We start from the raw sequence: 19,463 nt of genomic DNA, 5'->3' as shown, positions 1-19,463 counted from the left end.
TTTACAGTCATGTGCCCAGAATAGGCAAGTCCGTGAAACAGAAAGATTAGTGGTTGCCAGGGGCTGTGTGTGTGTGTGTGTGTGTGTGTGTGTGTGTGTGTGTGTCTGCTAATGAGAAGGAGTTTCCTTTTAGAGAAATAATGAAATGTTCTAAAATTTCGTGGTGCTGGTTACAAAGCTCGGATACACTTCATATGTGTGAATTTGGTGAAAAGCTGTTGCAAAAAAACAAAACCCAGTATACACTGGTGAGTGGACCCCTGCCCAGGCTCTGCAATTCCCCTGCTGCACTGTGCTCAGGGGAGAGCCCAGGCCTTCAGACTCCCCACAGAAGCTGGGCAGGGGCCCCTAGCAAGCCCAGGAAGTCATGTATAGATCACACTGAGAGGGAGACATAGAGGAAAATGGAACCGTGGCCGGAGATAATCCTGAACCTGATCCACCATTCAAAACTCATTCGATATTCCAGGCCCTATACTGGAGCTGGGGACTCAGTCGGGAGTAAGGGACATGCCCTCTCTCTAGGAAGCCGAGGGACAGACCAACAGATGAGTGGTGATGAGGTGGGGGAGGGTGGGGCCGACCAGGAGGCAGAAGTGACAGCCCAGGGTGTCATTGCTATACTCAGGGCAAGCACAGAGAGGAGGGGTCCCTAACCCAGCCCCTGCCCAGGATGGTCTCCCGAGGAACCAACTTGTAGACAGAGGTCCAAAGGAGTGAAGAAGAAAGAAAGCAACTCAGGAGTGGAAAAGTATACCAGGCAGCGGGAACAGCAGATGTGAAAGCCTAGAGGCTCCAGAGAGTGTGGCACATTCCGAAGAAAGGGCAGGATGGAGGGAGGGACTCGGGGGGACCCCTGGCTGAGATGGAGAAGCCTGACGCTGGGCTCTTATGGATTCCCTTCTCAGGGGTAGAGCCAGCTCCAGGCCACCTCCCCTGCCTGCAACCCCCCGAGGGAGGGTGTCCGAGCCTACGTAGCCAGGGCCCCCTGACCCACCTCCTCTGCCTCCAGGCCCCCCTCCCAGCTGCCCCTCCTGTGCCCTGGGAGCGTTAATCACAGCAGACAGAAGAGCGAGACTAAATTTTAATAAGATATCTCTGGGATGTCTTAAGCTGCATTTAAAAGCCCCTAAGCTTCCCTCAACAGGGGGAGCGAGTTGGGCAGGGTAAATATTTACAACTCTACCCGAAAAGCCAGGCCCGTTTTCCAGGCAGGATTTTAACAGTGTAGATCATGCCAAGAGTGAGACATAGAGGAAAATGGAACCATGGGCGGCCGCAGCACCAGGGCCCTGAATTATGGATATGAACCTGTCCCCAACTTCTTGTTTTTAATTAAAAACCCCTTTTCAGTAATTCCATTAAGAGGCAGCAGTGGTTCAAGAGTCTCCTTCTCATTCTCTTTAAATTATGAAACGTCCCGTCGGCTCCTTCCAGTTCCAGGGGCTGGAGGAGCAGGGTCAGTGGAGTGTCAGGATTCAGGAGGCTGCGGGGTTGGCCCGGCGGGGGCTCTCCCCTGCCCCACACCTCAGTCAAACTCTTCCAGTGCGTCTCACCGTGGTCTGGGAGCTTCCCTCTCCATCGCCTCTCTTGCTACCCGCAGTGTGAGGTCAGAATGCTGAGGAAGCTGAGTCTCAGAGAAGGGAAGGAACGGGCCTAAAGTCACACAGTGAGGACGTGGTGGAGATGGAACTCAGCCCCAGGGCCACCTGACTCCAAGTCTCCCACCTTTGCCACCTCCTCTGAGGGTGGGGAGGGCCTGGTGTGGGATGGAATGCCCCTGGGGCCTGGATCAGCACAGATCCGGTTTCCAGGGAGAAGGGCCCTGCCTTGACCTGCTGGTAGCACAGCACACTTGAATTCTATAAAGGATCTCTGAGTGCCTGTCCTCTGTGGGGACCCAGGCCAGGAGCTGGGGATTCAGAGCTGAGAGATGAACATTGCCTGCCCTTGAGGAGCATGCAGCGCCCTCCCTTCTGCTTATGTGTAGCTTGTCTTCTCCTGGAAGCCTTCCCTGACTACCTCAGGTATCATTCCCCCTTCCACCTGCTACTCAGATCCTAACCTCATATTCACCCACCCACCCACCCATCCTTCCCCTCAGCCATTCTTTCCTCCGTCTGTCCATCCATCCTGCCATCCACCCCCCACCCTTTCACTCATCTAATCACCCATCCATCTTTCCACTCATCTATTATCCTTCCCTCCCTCCCTTCCTTCCATCCATTCATCCATCCTTCTGTCCATCCATCCATCCATCCATCCTTCCTTCCATCCATCCATCCTTTCATCCATCTATCCACCCATCCTTCCTTCCTTTCATCCATCCATCTGTCCATCCGTCCATCCATCCATCCATCCATCCATCCATCCTTCCATCCATCCATCCATCCATCCATCCATCCATCCATCCATCCATCCTTCCATCCATCCATCCAACCTTTCATCCATCCTTCCATCCATCCATCCATCCATCCATCCATCCATCCATCCATCCATCCATCCATCCATCCTTCCATCCATCCATCTGTCCATCCATCCTTCCATCCATCTATCCATCCATTCATTCACCCATCCAGCCACCCACCCAGTCATTTAGCATCTACCCACCCACCCACCCACACCTCCATCCTTCCACCCACCATGTATCCACCATGAAAAGGAACGAACACATCTCAAGCCCTCACTATGTGTCACCCTATGTGTCTCCCTCACCTGATTCTCACAGTGCCTCTGCCAAGTCTATCATCTTCATTTTAGAGATGAAATGGAGAAGCTGAGGCTCTGAGATGTTTATGTTGCTTGTCTGAAGGCAAGGGAATGGAGAGCAAGTTATCTACTTTCAGGCATGGTGACAAGCCACTTCTGGTGGCGTGTTTGGGCCAGGAAAGAGAGGCTTTCCAAGTCCCATCATGTGGGGGGGCTGCCCGTTTCCTCTCTCCCAACACCACCGTGTGTGAGCTGCCCTGCCCCTCTCCCCTTGCTCCTGGGTGGGGCGCTGGCTGCTAGGGCCATCCCTTGTCCTCAGAGTGGTGCACAGAGAGACAGGGTCCCAAACACAGCGTGCCTACTGTGCCCCTCCCAGGAGCACAGTCTCCCCATTGTCTGGAGGAAGCCGCAGGTGGGCTCCAAGCTGCTCCTGAAGCCCAGTGTCCAACCTCTTGCTTTGCTTGTCACCATTGTGCGGCCACAGTGGCCCTTTGTCTCTGACAGAATCTCTCTCTTTGCCGGCCCGACCCTCCCCCACACCAGCCACGGTGATGTGTGCTCAGGATGGGAGAGGGAGACTGGGGAGGGGTGGGAGAGAACACTGGCTTGGGAGTCCAGACACCCCAGAACATCACATCCCATCTCTGAGACTCAGTTTCCCCTACCTGTAAAAGGGATGTTAATTCCTGCCATCCCTCATCCATATTGTAGCCAATGGTAGGGGATGGAGGGGTTGTTCGGAGTATGGATTTGGTCTAACTCTGTTAATCTCTTGCTGTGTGGACTTGGGCAAGTCATTTGCCCTCTCTGATGGCAGAGCTCTGTGCCATGCAGGGCATTCCGCTCTTTCCGCCGCACTTCCCGACTGTCAAGCCCTTTCTTAGGCCATCTCATGGCTCGGCACAGAGAAGTTAAGCAATATATCTAAAGTCACCCAGCGAGAGGTCACCATCAGTCAGGCTCGCAGATCCTGTCCCGAGTTCCCCCTCCCCCAGTGCAGGAGGCTTCAGCCATGCTGCGGGGTGGTGGCTAGGCAGGGGCTCTGCAGCCAAGGGCGGTCTAATGGATGTATTCCTGGCCTGATCTGATTGAATCCCCTGGGGTCTGGAACAGCCTCCGCTTCCTGGAGGAGATCCATAAGTGGATGGATGGAGGGTCCTGGGAGCCCCACAGAGGCACCGGACTTAGAAATAGCTGGGTTGGGGTCCAGCCTGGGATGAAGGGTCCTGCTGCTGGTGCCCCTGAGGATAAAGAGGTGTTGGTGAGACACGTCCCCCTGTGTGGAGGGATGACAAGGTGACCAGTAGTCGGCCCTGCCCAGGGGTAGGCACCCTGGTCTGTGTGGGCGAGGACCGTGGCCTCCGTGGCAGCTAGCCCCACTCCAGGGCTCAAGCCTCGGGCGTGGCTGGGTGGCTGGGCAGGGTGGCCCGGGCTGCAGAGATGGGTCCAGCGGTCACCGAGCTCGGCCAGCACCCAGGGCCCAGCAGGCATTCTCGAGCCTGAGAATGCACAGTCCTAGCCCCTCCCAGGCAGCAGCGCCACCTGGACATGACAAGGTCACCCAATGGTGTCACGAGACACAGATAGAGGGTGTCACACGGCCATGTCCTAGAGTCACGGATAAACAGTGTAACTGGAACCATGGCCTCCCAGCCGACGCGGGGCCTATGACCTCCACCAGCATGATTTGCCAGACACGGCATCACACACAGCACGGGACATACCCTATTCATCACACGGGGACACGAGCGGCCACGACCACACACATATTCATGCCACACGTCCAGAGCCGAGAGGCCAGGACCTCCCAGAGGAATGCGGAGGAATGCAGGGGTGGAATCCTGGCCCCATCCCTCCTTCTGTGTGTCCTCTACCCCAGTCCGGGTTTCTATCTCCTCCTCTGGGAAAGGGAGAGAGAACACCAGCCGCCAAGTTACCTTGAAGCTTGAGGCGGGGGGAAAAGTGCGCAGAGGGCTGGCATACAGCAGGTGCTCAATCGAGGTCTGTTGCTTCCAGTGTGATTGTGGCTGTGGAAGGCCTAGCCTGCAGTGAGGTGTACGAGCCTCTGGCTCTCTGTGGCAGGCCATGGACGTGCCGCGGCTCCATCGGCTCTCGGCTCTCGGGGGTAGGAGCCCCTCAGGATTTCAAGGGCTGGCCTCAGATGGGGAGTGGCATGGACCGAGGGAGCCCAGTTCACCCCCTCGGCCACTGTGAGCAAGGCTGGCTGGTGGCAGCACCACCTTGGACTAGGCCATGTGCTCTTAGAAGGCCGACAACGCCCCCCCCCCCCCGCCCCCGCAGCATGAGGCATCTAGAGGCCAAGGGGATGTGCCCACCGGGAGCCTGGGCCCCTGCCGACCACACTCTTCTCCCGGTTCATCAGAGTTCCACCCTCCCAAGACAAACCTGCCACCCAAGTGGGCACCCTCAGGCCTGAGGGGTGGTCAAGGCGTGGCCATCTGAGGGGGTCAGTGTGGACCTGGCCTACCTGACATGCTGGTGTCTCTATGTGTGCGAGTGAGGCCCTTCCAGTTCTGGCCTGAGCCCGCAGTGGGAAGAGAAGCCCGGTGGGCTGGCACTGGGGCCCCGTTTGCACCCTCATCCAGACCCCAGTGAGTGTCACAGGCAGGCCTGGTGGGGAGCCGGGCCCAGGACTAGCCATGGCAGCCCCCAAGCACTCAGTGTCCCAAAGACAGCAAGACGCTTGCTTGTCAGGGTCAACGTCCTGTACCCGACAAGCGACCTTCCGGGCCTGGGCCTCTGTCCAACCTCAAATCCCATTAGGCTCCTGGCATCCCAGTTCTGTCATGGGATCCCCCACCCACAGGACCAAAGATTTCAGGCCTGACCCCTGGAGCGGGCTGGTCGACCCAAACATGGGAGCACAGAGGATGTGAGCCCAGAGCTGGTCCAGGAGCCCTGTGCCATTGCTGCACTGAGCGTGTGACTCCATCCGAATCAGGCTCACCAGGACCAATACGAGACTCAGATTCTGACAGGTCTGGGTTCAAATCCTGACTCCATCTGGTACTGGGTGTGTGGCCTCCAGAAACCTAAACGGAACCTCTCTGAGTCTGAGTTTCCACTCTGTGGGAAAGTAGAGATAAAACCTGCCTCCCAGGGATGTTGTTGGGATCAAACGTAATCATGCCTTTGATTTCTCTCTGTCCCCAAAGCCTGCACCACGTCCTTGGCCCGTCCCGGGCAAGCATTTGTTGAATGAGCGGTTTGGAGAGACCATCTGAAAAGTGGGACAGAAGGAAGCCATAGATCCCCGCCCAGCCCCCAGCCCCAGAATCCCTCCTTCCACACAGCTGCAGCCCCTTCCTGGGGCGGGGGACCCCCCCCAGCCTCCACTCAGAGCCCCTCCCAAGCCGCAGGAGGCCCGGACACATGTTCAGAGGGGGCATTATCTGTGCTCAGTTGACTGTAAACGTTTAAGCGGAATTGACTGTGTACTCAGCCACTTTCAAACACAACTAATCTTCATCGGGGCGACGGGAAGTGAAATATGTTATTGTCGGCAGCAGTAAATTACCCGTGCCAGAGCTGGCTCGTGAGGCATTACGGGCCGTGGCCGGCGTGCTCCTTCACCCTGCCACCACCCGCCCGCAATCCATTACCACAAACGGCCCTGGTCACCCCTCCCCTGCCCCGTGGGGCCAGCTACCAGCTGCCCAGGCCTGGTTCCCACCCGCCCTGGGCCGCAGGATGAGCAGCGGGGAGGGGGAGGGGGGGCAGAAGCTCTGGCGAGACCCCCGCCCAACAGATTCTTGCAAGTTAGCGACCAGAATGGGGGATCCGGGCCCAGGCAGGGTAAGGGATTTGGTCCAAGGCCTTCTGAGCCTCAGTTTCTGCATCTGTAAAATGGGGATCCATTCATTGTGTTTTGTTTTTGTTTTTACATATTTGCAAATCTCTTTGAAGTCTGGCTTCACAGAAGACAGCTGGATTCTCACATCTGCTTCTGCATTCAGTCTGTTGCAACATGTTGTTCTGGTTGACGGATCCACAGAACACGAGGCCTCGCACAGATAGGGAGGTTGAAAATGGGAATATTCCAACATCGACCTCAGATCATGACGGATCTTCTTCTTTGGTACGAAAAAGCAACTCCACATGAGGTAGCTGGCTGAGGGTTAACCTTCATACTCTGTAAAATAAAAACCCCTCCGTCACTTTTGCCCTTCGAATGGATCTTCTGCTCCTTTCGTAAGGTTACATATTGGCCACTGGGAAAATCATGGTTTACCGGATTATGCAGCCCCTCTTTCATTATACAATATCCAAAAAAAAAAAAAAAAAAAAGTCACATTCTCTTCAGGAAAGACTTTAAGTAGGAAACTGTCAAACCCACAGTGGCAGACGCAAGTTCTCCAAAATTCTAATTTTTGCTGGAAAGTCAAATTTTATCCTTGGCAACAAATCAGTTGACAGGCAACCTTGTTCATGTTTGAGAGAATACCTGCTCGATAGCCCAAGCCTGAAAGGCTCTCGCTTGTCAGTCCATCATTATTTCATGTGACAATGATGTCCTGTGACGAAAGTGGCAGGTGCAGCTCGAGACTCACCACACAGCGTTTTTCTGGAGCGACTAATGGTACATCGGAGGGCCTTGATGGGCATGCTTCCCTTTCTGTCGCACTGGATATGCAAAAGATGTATAACTACAAGGTTGAGATTTTGTAAAAAAAAAAAAAAATTACTAACTTTTACTTTTCATCAGTAGCATGCTCAAGTGAAACAGGCTTTTCAGTTTTTAACTGAGAGAGTGTTTGGGGTAAGGAATGCAATGATCTCTATTATAATTTTATAGTTTGGTGCCTCAGCCATGATTCATGCTTTGAGGCCAGCAGTTTATCCACCCGTTGTTTTTACAGCATTAGTGCAAATGCGAATACAGCGAGAAAGGCTAATAATGTCTCAGTAGGATTGCGAACATGGTTTTGATCTCCTGGGTACCCTAAAAGGCTCTTGGAGACCCCCAGAGGTTTGTGGAGCACACTTTGAGAACCACTGATCCAGGGTGACCAGCCTCGGGGCTGCCAAAGGTGCTGGAGGATGTGGCTGGAAAGACCTTAATGAAATGCCCTACCTCGCCAGGTACCACCATCCCTCCCCCATCCTCAGGGGCTGCCTCCCCATTCTGGGGGCAGGTGTCCCCCAGCCCCATGCCTAGCTCCTCCCTCAATCCCAATTCTAAGGCTGCTAATGAAAACCCATTGGCTCTTTCAAAACCCTCCTCAAAGTCAAGATCTTCCTGACGCCTTCCTGAATACAAGCCCTTGGCGGGGATCATGTGTCCTCCTCTTGAACCTCCCACCCATTTAGTATCTCCCTCCCAGCTTCACCTCATGCCCCGAATTCTGCCACAGACCTAGTTGACCCTTGACAGACCCAGGTCGATCCAAAGGAATGAGCTAGAAAGTGGGGCTCTGTCAATGGCTGGGGCAGATTAGTGACTCTGGCTAACAGTGGTTAGCAGGCCAGAGGACTCTGAGAGATACTGCTATGAATCCCTGAACAGACACATACCTCCAAGAGCTGAGCACCAGGGACCAGTACCCTGAGGGGACTGGTATGGGTGGGGCCTCGACAAGAGGAAGGGGTTATCTGTTTTCCCAGGACCGACCTAGACAAAACTGTGAGCTTAATGAAAATTACATTAGGTAGGGTCCTTCTTGCTGTGTGACCATTGGAAAACCACTTAACCTCTCTGAGCCTCAGTTTGCTCATCTATCAAATGAAGAGTGGTAGGCCAGTTCCCAAGACTCCTTACAGCTCCCAGATTTTACAGGTCAATGATATTCATGGGCTAACAGTCCATGATGTTGATACTTCATCTTTGAAGGAGAGGAACATTCAAGATTTCTGGGCCACTGACATTCCAATGTAGCATGATGCTCACATTCCAATGTTCTATGCTACTGACATCAAACAGCTTCTAATGCTAACGTGCGAAAAGGCACATTACCCTGACATCCAACACTCTAAGAAAGCACGGTTGAGGGCCAGCTACGTACCGGTCACGCCAACAGCCCTGAACTCCATAAACTGTCCCTTCTCGGAACTTTTCTCTCCAGCAACCTAGATCCCCATGGCGGCACCAGAGAGTGGTTTAGGGACACTTTACCTGTCCCTGTCCCCCAGAGTCTGACCCTTCTCTTCTCCTGAAGGACTGAGGTGGTCTTGGCATAAGACAAATGCAAATTTAACACACGTCCTGGGACCATTCTTCCGACCGGGTTCTGCCCCCCCGCCAAAAATCATCAATGCTGTAACCCCAGTTCTGCAAGATTTCCCTGCTCCCCACTTTCCACCCAGGGTTTTGCCAGCTGGAGGGGGGCGGGTTAGGGCATCAAGGAGAGATCAAGGCTTGGGGCAGGAGGTGGGGGGAATGCCCTGGGACTGTGGCTCAGCCCCCTTCGCCTGCCCCCTTGTCCTTCTGGCTGAGGCCGGGGCTCCCGGGGCCCCCAGGGGCAGGGGAGGCAGTCACCAGCATGACACCATCTCCACCTGCCCGGGGCTACCGCCGAGACAAAACCCCGGATTGGCTTTGCCTCTCCTGCCTCTCTTTAAAAAAAAAAAAAAAGAAGAAGAAGAAGAAAGAAAGAAAGGGAGGAAGGAAGAAAAGGAATTCCTCCAAGTTGAACAATCCTTGTGTTGGATCTGGGAGATGTTATTCCGAGGGACAGACAAGGGCAATTATCTGCAATCCGCCAGCAGTTTTAGCCTAATTTCCTTACTGCTGTGCAATTCTCTCTGAGCTGCTAGTCTATCAATGTCTTACAGAACGGATTAGCGGGCACTTTCTTCATCTTCAAATGAATTTTAGCTGTCATGCCCTTGATGAATAGAGCAGGGACAGGCGGCTGACCTGGCCCGGGGAGTGGCCGGGGGGTGGCGGGCCAGCAGCATCTGGGCCTGGAAGGAGGTGAGGCGGTGGGGGACAGACCGGTGAGGGGAGGACAGGGGAGGGGGAGGCACCTGAGTGAGCCATCCAGCCTTTCCGGGGTCGCTCTGTGCCCGGCCCCACCTCCTGGGGCTTTGCACACTGTGCCTGCCGTCCGGGGATGGCTTCCCATCTCCCGGGCTGAGAGTACGGGGTGGGGTGGGGGGGCGGGGGGGGGGGCTGCTGAAGGTGCCAGGGCCCCCACCCTGCAGCCCTCTGGGCCACCCCCGACACAGCACCGAGACTCTGGGAACTCCAGCTTGGAGTCTGCCGCCCTGCAACACCGTGGACCTCACGAGGGCAGAGTCCAGCGCTGTCTTGTCACCGCTGTGTCCCCAGAGCTGAGCTTGTAGGAGATGCTCTGTCAGTTTTCATTGCAGGACAAATGATTCTCGGTTTCTCTGCCACTTGTGTTGGGGCACAGGCCTGGCACATGGCAGGAGGGAGCCTGGGCGCTATTAGACAAACGTGTGACGCCACGGGGGCTTATTGGAAAGAGGGCAGACAGAGGGAGGAAGCAGCTGGGGTCCGGAGCACCTACCGTGTGTCACGCACTGTGCTCTGTGCTTTGACTTTGCTGATATGGCCTCTTTGACCTCAGAGAGGAGAAGCTGCTAAGCCCAGGACACAAGTCCTTTGGGCACTAGTGAACCCAGGCCTGTCTGGCCACCCTCTCCAACTCCCACGGAGCACTGTTTGGGGAGCACTAGATGTGAAGTGAGATTCTTATGGGCAGGGTGAGGCCCTGTGGAGAGAGTGGGGGAGCCCTGGGGAAAGGGTACGTGGGACCCAGCGTCAGCCATGTGGGGTGAAGACCAGGCCTGCTTAGGACTCCCTTGTTCCCACTCCCCCCCAAAACTTTTCCAAACTCCCAGGATGAGGGCTGTGGTGGGTTTTTCCCTTTCCCACCTGCCCACCTTCCACCTGTCCCCACTTTCTTCTCTGTGCCCCGGGAAGTTGACCTCCACAAGCAGCGAGGCATTAGGCGGCAGAGGCTGTGTCCCTTGGAGCCCACGGCTCCTGCCTCGCGGCACTCCCTCCGTGCCTCCCCAACCACTGGCTCTGGTAGCTCCATTTCTGTCCCTTCAGGTCTACGGGGTCCCTGCTATCAGCAAAGAGAAGTGGAGCCCCAGAGAAGAGGCCACCCCACCCGGCCCCTATACCCCTCTGCCCCTGGGGAGCCTGCTCTCCTCCCAGAACTTATGGAAACAGAAGGAAGATCCTTGGCTCAGGGCAACCCAGCCCCCATTTTACACATGGGGAAACTGAGGCTCAGAGAACCAAAGGGACTTACTTGCTCCAAGCCAACAGGATGTCACGCAGAGCCAGGCCCCAACCCCTGAAGCTGAGTAGCCTTCCCCAGGGCTGGAAAACAAGGCTCAGACCTGTCAAAGCTGGGTTTTCCTCCCCACTTTCAAGTTCTGGTCCTTTCTCCAGGCACCTGGGAGACTCTCCCGAGTTTATTGATCGCCAGGACAGCCTTGAGTCAATATGGTGCACTTTGCTAATTAATCTTTTCCAGATAATTGCAGAAAATTATTGGTTCATGTGAAGCGGGGGTAGAGAGGCCGCCTTTGTACCCCCCATCCCCCCCCTGCAGAGTGGCTCCTGGCAGACCCCAGGATGCTGGCCTCAACCCTCTGCCCTGCCTCCCACCCCATACTGGCCTCTCTCTACCTCGAATCTGGGGCAACGAGCCCTGTTCCCTCCTGCCTCCTGCCCAGCCCCCTTCCAGAATCTTCAGCCCATGACCCCTAGGCTCGCTCTCCCAGCACTGCTCTGGGATGCTGGGGAAAACACTGGGAGCTGGGATGGCCCTAGGTTCAAAACCCAGCTCCAGCAATTACTGGAGGGTTATTTAACTTCTCTGAGCCTCGGCTGAAAAACAAAACCGCATTTATCATTTCTGCTTCCCGGGCTGCTTCTAAAGACAAAACAAAAGAAGGCGTTTTAATACTGATTGACTATGACTTCTACAACTAATAACAACGCTGATAACAACAGCCAACCCTGAAACAGGGGCTTGGCAACATTCCAGGCAGTGCTCACAGCATCTGATAGGTGCTGGTATCATCCCCATTCTATAGAAAGGGAAACTGAGGCCCTAGAGCTGCCCAGACAGCAAGTGGCTGAGACTGAGATTCTGCCTGTCCTGGGACACCAACTGCTGCCTTACACGGTGTCGCCAAGCCTGGCCTTGTCACCAGGAGCAAGCCCTCCGCATGCTCATCTCCAACGCCGGGGGGTTCCAGCCCTGGGTGGGAAGCAGATGGTGTGGGATGCCAGGGGTGGCACAGGCCTCAGAGGCACCCACGGCTTCCCACTCCAAGCCCTCTTGCCCCCAAACCCTGGGCCCACCTCAAAGGGCCCGAGAGAGTCATCCGCAGGCCTGGGGTGGACGCAGCGCCCTCCCAATTACACCCCACTGTAATTGATCCAAAGCGGACACTCCCGGATAAAGTTTCCCATCCCTCTGGGGTTTCTCTCTTTCTCCCAAATATCATTGACTACATCACCTTGCCGGGCTGTATATACCTGTTCCTAATAAACCTCTAAGACTTTAATGAACTAAATAGCAAATTACTTTTTTATTCAAGAATGAAATTTCATCATATTCATAATTCATATTTTATTTCAGACATCTGCTGCTGATTACATTACATTTAACTAAAATTAGATGATGCTCAGAATGCAATTAAGGCTCTGCCAAATTCTCCGGCCCACCAATGCCGGCAGAGCTCAGCGGGGGCCGCTAGGAGCCTAATATGTAATTAGGAGCTATTTTCTAGCTGTTTTTAAAGTCTGAAAATTAGCTGCCTTTATTAATCACACAGACAAATATAAAGTGGAACCAACGCTCGCTGAAATTTCTAAAAGGGATTTTTTGTTTAATTATACACCACAGAGCGCTGTGACTCGGTTTGCATGTTGATTTGTTGTGCACTGACATTTTGACAACTGGTTCTCAATTTGTCTGTCGTAGTTAGGCAACAACAAAGCCGACGGTAATACTTTAACTTTCAAAACCTTCAGTGTGCTGGGGAGAGGGAGAATGGCAGTCCTCGCTGCAGGCCTGCCGCTCGGGCTCTGGAAGCCGCGGGAGCCGGAGACCCAGGGAGGAGGGCAGGCCGGGGCCCCAAGGGGCTCAGCTGAGAAGCCGGGTGGGGAGGTAGACCAGGAGTCCAGAGGTCCAGAAGCAAGCCCCAGCTCTGCAGTGTGTTTGGGGGGGCGGAGCTCAGTGTCCTCCTGTGCACCTGCAGGGGTCTGGAGCCTGAGATCTTGAAGGAGCTTTTATGTGCTGAGATTGTGTCTCCTCTCCACAGTGTGCCAAGCCTTGGGCTGATGCATTCTGGGCGGTAGCATTCAGGCCTTGCCCCTCTGAGGGGCGCTTCTGTTACCCCACTGTACAGAGCATAAAGCCGAGGTTCAGTGATTCATCACCGGCCACAGTGGCCACGCCAGAACTCAAACTCCGCTGCAGTTGACTCCAGAATCCATTGTTGTAACAACTGTATTCTATTCACCTGCCCGGCTTGGCAGCCCGAAGCTGGGGTGGCTCGCCGGGCCCCGTTTCCCGTTGGTGTGGCTCGGATATGGTGACGCGGCGTTGCATGGCCTGGGTCTGACGCCGTGGCCAGCGGCCCGCTTGGTCCCTGACCGTCCCACCTGCAGCCGTGCTGGGGGCCAGGGAAGGGGTGCACAGAGGGGGTCATTGGCATGGAGCGGGGTACAACTCTTAGCCGTGTCCTCAGCCCCCGTGCACCCCCTGAGCTGGCTCCAGGCCCCATTGGGCCACCACCACCCAGTGATGTCTAGAGGGTCCCGGGGACAGGGTGGCTGCCAGGGGGCCAGTGTGACTGCCAAGGGGCCAGTTCCACTCATGCTAACACCAGCAATGACCGAGATGATACAAATGGCAGACAGCTTTTTCCTATGTGCTAGCGCCGTGTTATTCTGCTGCCTGCACTCTCCTACAGATCCGATGAGGTGGAGTCACAGCCCAGCTAGGAGTCTCCAAGCCTGGATTCACACCACGTCTGCCACTTCCTGGCTGTGTGGCCTTGGCCAGGCCGCCTCACCTTTCTGCATCATTCACGTGAGGATCCTGATGGCACCCAGCTCTCAGGGCTCTGGTGAGGACCGAACCAGATGCTGGTACTCGGTGCAGACGAAGCCTCAGCCAATGGAAGCTACCTGTTACTAACCCCCATTTAACAGATGGGGCCGCTGAGGATCTGTAGGGCAAAGTACTTGCCCTAAAGTACATACCGCTGAGCTAAGAACTGCACCTAGGGGGTCTGATCCTGCACGCTCTCACTCCAGCCCCCGGATGACCCAGGGAGGGCAGGCGAGGGGACTAAAGACCCACCACGGGGTCTGGGCCGCCCCATCTGGCCACCGTGGCTATTGAGATGTGGAGATGAGAGACCAGGGGCCCTCTGGTCTCTCATCTCCCTCCTGCCTGCTGGAGGGGCTACCAAGCAGTCTTTGGCTGGAGCCAAGGCATGCTGGAGCCTACCATGAGGGTCTCTGCCCCTACCGACCCCAGGCCAGGGGAACCAGCCCCCACCAGCTGCCAAGACCTGTTTTCAGGAGCCAGCCCCGTGTCCCCCTCCTGCCCCCAGAATCACCTGATGAAAATACCAAAGGAGAAAAGGAGGTTTTTTTGGGTGACAATGAAACTGTCAATAAAATCTCAAACGCAGGGATAGGCAATGACTATTTCACTTACGCTGACAGTTGAGATTTTGCCGGGGAAGGAAAGTGACAGGCATCTGCTGACATCAACACCACTTCTTTCGGAGAACAACCCACGGGAAAGGCGGCCCCGGAGACCTGTCTCGCCCAGATGCCAGCTGGGCTGGGGCTGCCGCCGTTCCCAGAGGAGCAGGGGGTCAGCATGGAGGAGGGGCTGGACACCCTGACTCCATCAGCTCATTGTTCATCCTGCGACCCCCCTCTAAGCGCTGACATGCACCAGGCTCTGTGCTAGGGCTGACAGATGAAGAAGGGAACCAGGAAAATTCCTGCCCTTAAGGCTGTTATGAGTTCCACTGCATCCCCCCCAAAATGAGGCCCTAAACTCTGGTACCTGTGGGTGTGACCTTATTTGGAAGTAGGATCTTAGCAGATGTCATCGAGCTGAGATGAGGTCATCAGGGTGGGCTCTGGATCCCATGTGATGGTGTCCTTATAAGAAGGGGAAATGCCACATGAGACAGAGATACAGGGAGAAGCCACCGTGTGGCCACAGAGACAGAGGAAGAGGGATGTAGCTGTGAGCCGAGGGATGCCAAGGACTGGTGGCCACCACGAGCTGGAAGAGGCAAGGAAGGATTCCCCCCAAAGTCTTAGGGGAGCCTGGCCCTGCTGACAACCTGCTCTCAGACGTCTGGCCTCCAGAACTGTGTGAGAATACATTTGTCTTGTTTCCAGCCTCCCAGTCTGTGGCACTTTGTTGTGACAGCCCGGGGGCACTAAGACAAAAGGCACCCATGCAACCAGGGAATCAGCTGAGGCCCTACCCCTGGCAGGAGACTATCAAAAAAGGAGTATACCTCCTTTGAGAGACAAATTGGACCCCAAACTGAAAATCCTCTGCAGGCACCCTGGTTATCTTCCCATCGGTCACCTCTCCATCCGTCCCTAAGGCCACTGCCCCCTTTCGGACGTTGCTATCTCTCACCCCCCACCCCCCACTGCCCCTCTCCATCCATCATGCCACAGCCAGAGGACTTTCTAAAGCACAGCTGTGACCTGCCCTCCTGTGCTTAATTCCCACCCTGGCTCCCAGCGCCCTCAAGATAAACCTTGCCTCGTGTTGGCTCCAGGTGCCATCCGAACACCAAACCACCTGTGGCTTCTCTGCGCATGCTCCAGCACCGCTCGACTCAGTGTCTTTGCTGCCAGGAACACCCTTCTTCACCTCCCAGCTCAGCCAAAATTCTGCCCAGGCACCTCCTCCTCCAGGAAGCCTTCCTGATGCCCTTCCCACACACCAGTTGGGATGTGTACCACCCCTTCCTGGGCTCCCAGGATGAATTCAGAACTGCTGCTCTCTACTGTCATTGCCATTTTGCTTCTCTGGCTCTGCCCTGTGAGTCCTGGAAGGCAGGGATGGGTCTCATTGACCCCTGGGACCCCAGGGCCCAGCACCTGGTTGGACTTAGGTAGTATGTGCACTGGCTTCCTTGACCAAGAAGCTCACTCTGGAAAGCAATGTTGGCCCAGCCATTTAGACCTGGGCCAGGCAGCCTCCTACCTGTGACATCCTGTGAGATTGCCCAGGGTCGAGGGAGAGAAACTGGCTTTGGGGTCAGAAGGCTGACTGGGGTCAGACCCTGACTCCCCAGGGTTGAGGGAGAGAAACTGGCTCTGGGCTCGAGTCCCACTTACCAGCTGGCTGGCCTTGGGCACATCACTTCATCTCTCTGAGCCTCAGCATCTTTACCTGTGAAATGGGAACAGTAAGACCTACAACTCAGAGCCTAATTATAATGATTATTAATGGGTATTATCATTATAATGATGATTGATTCATTGTAATTCTAAGATATCATGTGGACTTCCATTTCCAAAATCTGTGTGTCCTTCAAGGCTAGCTTCCCTAACCAACTCCTCAGAATCGTGAATCATACATGCACCCTTGTGAGAGTGTTTGTCATTTATTTCTTGTAACTGTTTGTCATTTAATTCTTGTAACTCTTTACATATTAATATGTTACCCTCCCAACTGGTTGACATTTCCCTTACCAGCATGGACCATGTCATAGTTCAGGGGCTCTTGAGGGACTCGACAACTGCTGCTCGATCGATTTGAAACCCTCACTGCTCACTAAGGGCCCAATACAAATCTGAAACAATCTGGGCACTGAGCCGAGGAGGAAAGTGCAGGGCAGAGACTGCAAACTGGATTTGGAGTCGGGTGGACCTGTTCCCACCTGGTTCTGCCTCAAACAGGCTGTGAGGCCGAGGACCAGCTATTTCGCCTGAACCTCAGTTTTCCCTTCTGCAGAACGGGGGATAGAATACCCACTCCTCAGTACGTCAGGTGTCAATGTACATGAAGGGGCCTGGTAGATAGCAGTTAGATAGATGAGCAAGTGTCTAACCTCAATCTTGGGCTCCACCCCAGCTCCCATCTTTCCCGGTTGGGTGACAGTGGGCACACCCCACCACAACTCTGAGCCTCAGTTTTCTGTTCTGGAGAATGGGGACAACGCCCACCGCAGAGAACCGTGTTGAGAATGAAAAGCACAAGCCTGACATGGGGAATGTGTGCAGGAAGTGATGGGTGTTAGTTTATTGCCCCGAATTTGATAAAAGGCCAGACCTACCCTGCCCCAGGGCCAGGAGCTTCCAAAGTCTGGTAAATGGAGTGAGGAAGGGGGCACAGACAGGTGTTGGCAGCATCATCCCTTTCCCCAACAATGAGGACGTTTCCTTTGCCTTCCAGCCCAGAACTTCAAAGGACTTTAGAAATGCTATTTGCCTCACCAGTGCCCTGGCTGCTGGAGAGGGAGGGTCCGTGGAGGCCCTCTGGCCCTTTGAGTAAAGAAAAGAGAAGAAAGGGAGTGCCCCACCCCTTCCCGACAAGATCCCAACCCCCACCCATTCCCAAACCCAGCAAACCCCTTTGGAGGGCCGGGCCAGCCAAGTCCCCTGAGCAGAACAGGGTAGCCATCCATACTGCAGGCAAGAGGGGCCACTTCCTGGCTACTTTCCTTCTTTCATTCATTCATTCATTCCGAAAACCTTGAGCTCTTATGTGCCAGACCCTGTGTTAGATTTGGGAGACCGCAGTGAGCAAGACAGCTGTGACTCCTGCCCTCAGGGGGCTGGCGGTTTCCTGGGTGACAAGTGATGTAGCAACAAATGACTGCACAATTTAATCAAAGGCCGAGATGGGAGGTGGCCGGTGCATTCCAGGCGGAGAGGAAACAGCAGGGGCAAAGGCCCTGCGGTGGCACTTGATTCTGCCATCATCGTCGTCATGGTCACCATCTCTGCTGTCATCTGCCTGGCATTCCCTATGTGGGCTCCTATAGCCCCATGAATCTGTTTATTTCCTGCCTCCTGCACTGAAATGTAAGCTTCCTGAAGGTAGGCACGGGGTGTGCTTGGCCCCTTATGACTTCCTTGGTCACCCAGACCAGCACCTGGCACAGAGGTGTCACTCAATGTGGAAGGAATGCACAGAGCGAATAGGCAGGCCCTGGGCTAAGCGCCCTACACCTGTTACCTGGCTTACTCCCCACAAATCACCTGGTGAGCTGGTTGTCTGGTGAAGATCACTGAGGCTCGGAGAGGTGAAGGTGCTTGTCCAAGGCCACACAGCCAGCAAGAGACAGAGCTGGGATTCCGACCCAGTTCGGTCTGGGCTCTTTCTCTCCACTGCCCCAGGCCTGGAGTGGAGGGGTCTGGGCGGGGTGGGGGCCTGTGCAACAGACACCAGGGCCCCCAGCAACCCCCCCCCCTCACTAAAAGGAAGGAAGCAGTTCTAAGAGGAATGGTACTTTGGGCTCCATAAATAACCCAGGTCCCTGGGCCCGGCCGGAGGTTTAGCGGCCCGAGTGTGTGTCTAATACAAACGGCTCTAATCCCCTGTCAGTTAAACTGGATATCAGAGGAGACAAGCTTCCGAGCGGGGAGACCTAATTGAATCGAATTGAAAAGGCGGAATGGGCAGCCGGGCCACGGAGGCGGGATGCGGGGCGAGCAGGGGGGCGCAGCTGGCTGGGTCTCCCCTGCTCTGTCCAGGCCGCACTCCAGCCCCCCACTGCAGGGAGGGGGACTGGGGGGGTGCCCCAGCCAGGGCACTCCGCCCCCTCCGGCCTCCCCTTTATCTGCTGGCTCTGCCATTTTCTCTCCATTGCTGACCCTTTTTCTGTTCCCTCTGTTATCTCGCATAATGTCACTGCCTCTTTAGAATCTATTCATCAGAGCAGAAAGAAGCCAATGCTGACTCTGATAAAAAAAAAAAAAAATACCATCTGTGCCTCCGGGGAAGAGCTCTCAACCCAACCTCTGGCGCCCCCGCCCCCCCCCCGTCCCCCCCACCCGCCTGCCATTTCATGGGGGCGCCAAGGGGTAATCAGATTCCACCGGAGGCAGGGTGCCCTCCCACAGGTGGTGCCCCCACTCCCCAGCTCACTCTCCAGAGCCATGGGGAGACCGTCTCTGAAAGAGGTCTTAACCCCGGGCAGCTTTCCGTCGGCAGAAGAAGAGCCTGATTTGGCCATTTGAGTTTGTCTTTTAATTGGTTTTTCTTTATTGGTTGATAGTCTTTTTAAAAACAGGGTGTTTTATCCAAATATCTAGATTCGGAGTTCTCTTTAAAAACTGGATAGGAAGGTTGGACGACCGTGGGTCCACCACCCACAGAGCAACAAATGGGTGGAGCTTGGGGTGGGGGGGCGCCACATTCCACCCCACCCAGGCTGATCCCACCAACCTGACCGTGTCACCTGCCTGGGCCCTGGAGGTTTGCAGGCGTGTGGCCTCCCACCGGGTAGAATTCCTCAGAGGGGTGCTGAGGGGCATGTGGAAAACTCCAGGGCACTTTTCATGGGGCTGGAAATATCTTCAGGAATGAGAGGAGACCAAGGCCCAGAGAGGGGAAGCCACTTGTCAACGTCACACAGCATTTCAGAGATCTCCCAACTTGTGGACAGTGTGTTCCTCAACCACATGAGGCAGATGGGGAGAGAGGGGGTCCTGACTCTGGCCCACCATGCCTCCCCTCTCTGCTCCCCATCAAAGCCCATTAAGACTCCCATATCTATGCATGCGCTGTCAGCCC

General features: G+C 55.2%; 1 long non-coding RNA gene across 1 annotated transcript; it reads right to left on the bottom strand.

The window, feature by feature from the left end:
- Positions 1-12,304: 12,304 nt before the first annotated feature.
- On the bottom strand, positions 12,305-17,714 carry LOC113912890. Its single transcript, XR_003517027.2, has 4 exons — positions 16,999-17,714; positions 16,058-16,112; positions 14,754-14,851; positions 12,305-14,656 (listed from the first exon to the last, which is right to left on the bottom strand). It is a non-coding gene; the product is annotated as an uncharacterized LOC113912890 (long non-coding RNA).
- Between the last annotated feature and the right edge of the window lie 1,749 nt (positions 17,715-19,463).

Source organism: Zalophus californianus, chromosome 14 (genome assembly GCF_009762305.2).
Source record: "Zalophus californianus isolate mZalCal1 chromosome 14, mZalCal1.pri.v2, whole genome shotgun sequence".
Taxonomy (NCBI): domain Eukaryota; kingdom Metazoa; phylum Chordata; class Mammalia; order Carnivora; family Otariidae; genus Zalophus; species Zalophus californianus.
The sequence above is the reverse complement of the archived record's forward strand: the minus strand, read 5'-3'. Positions and strand labels throughout refer to the sequence as shown.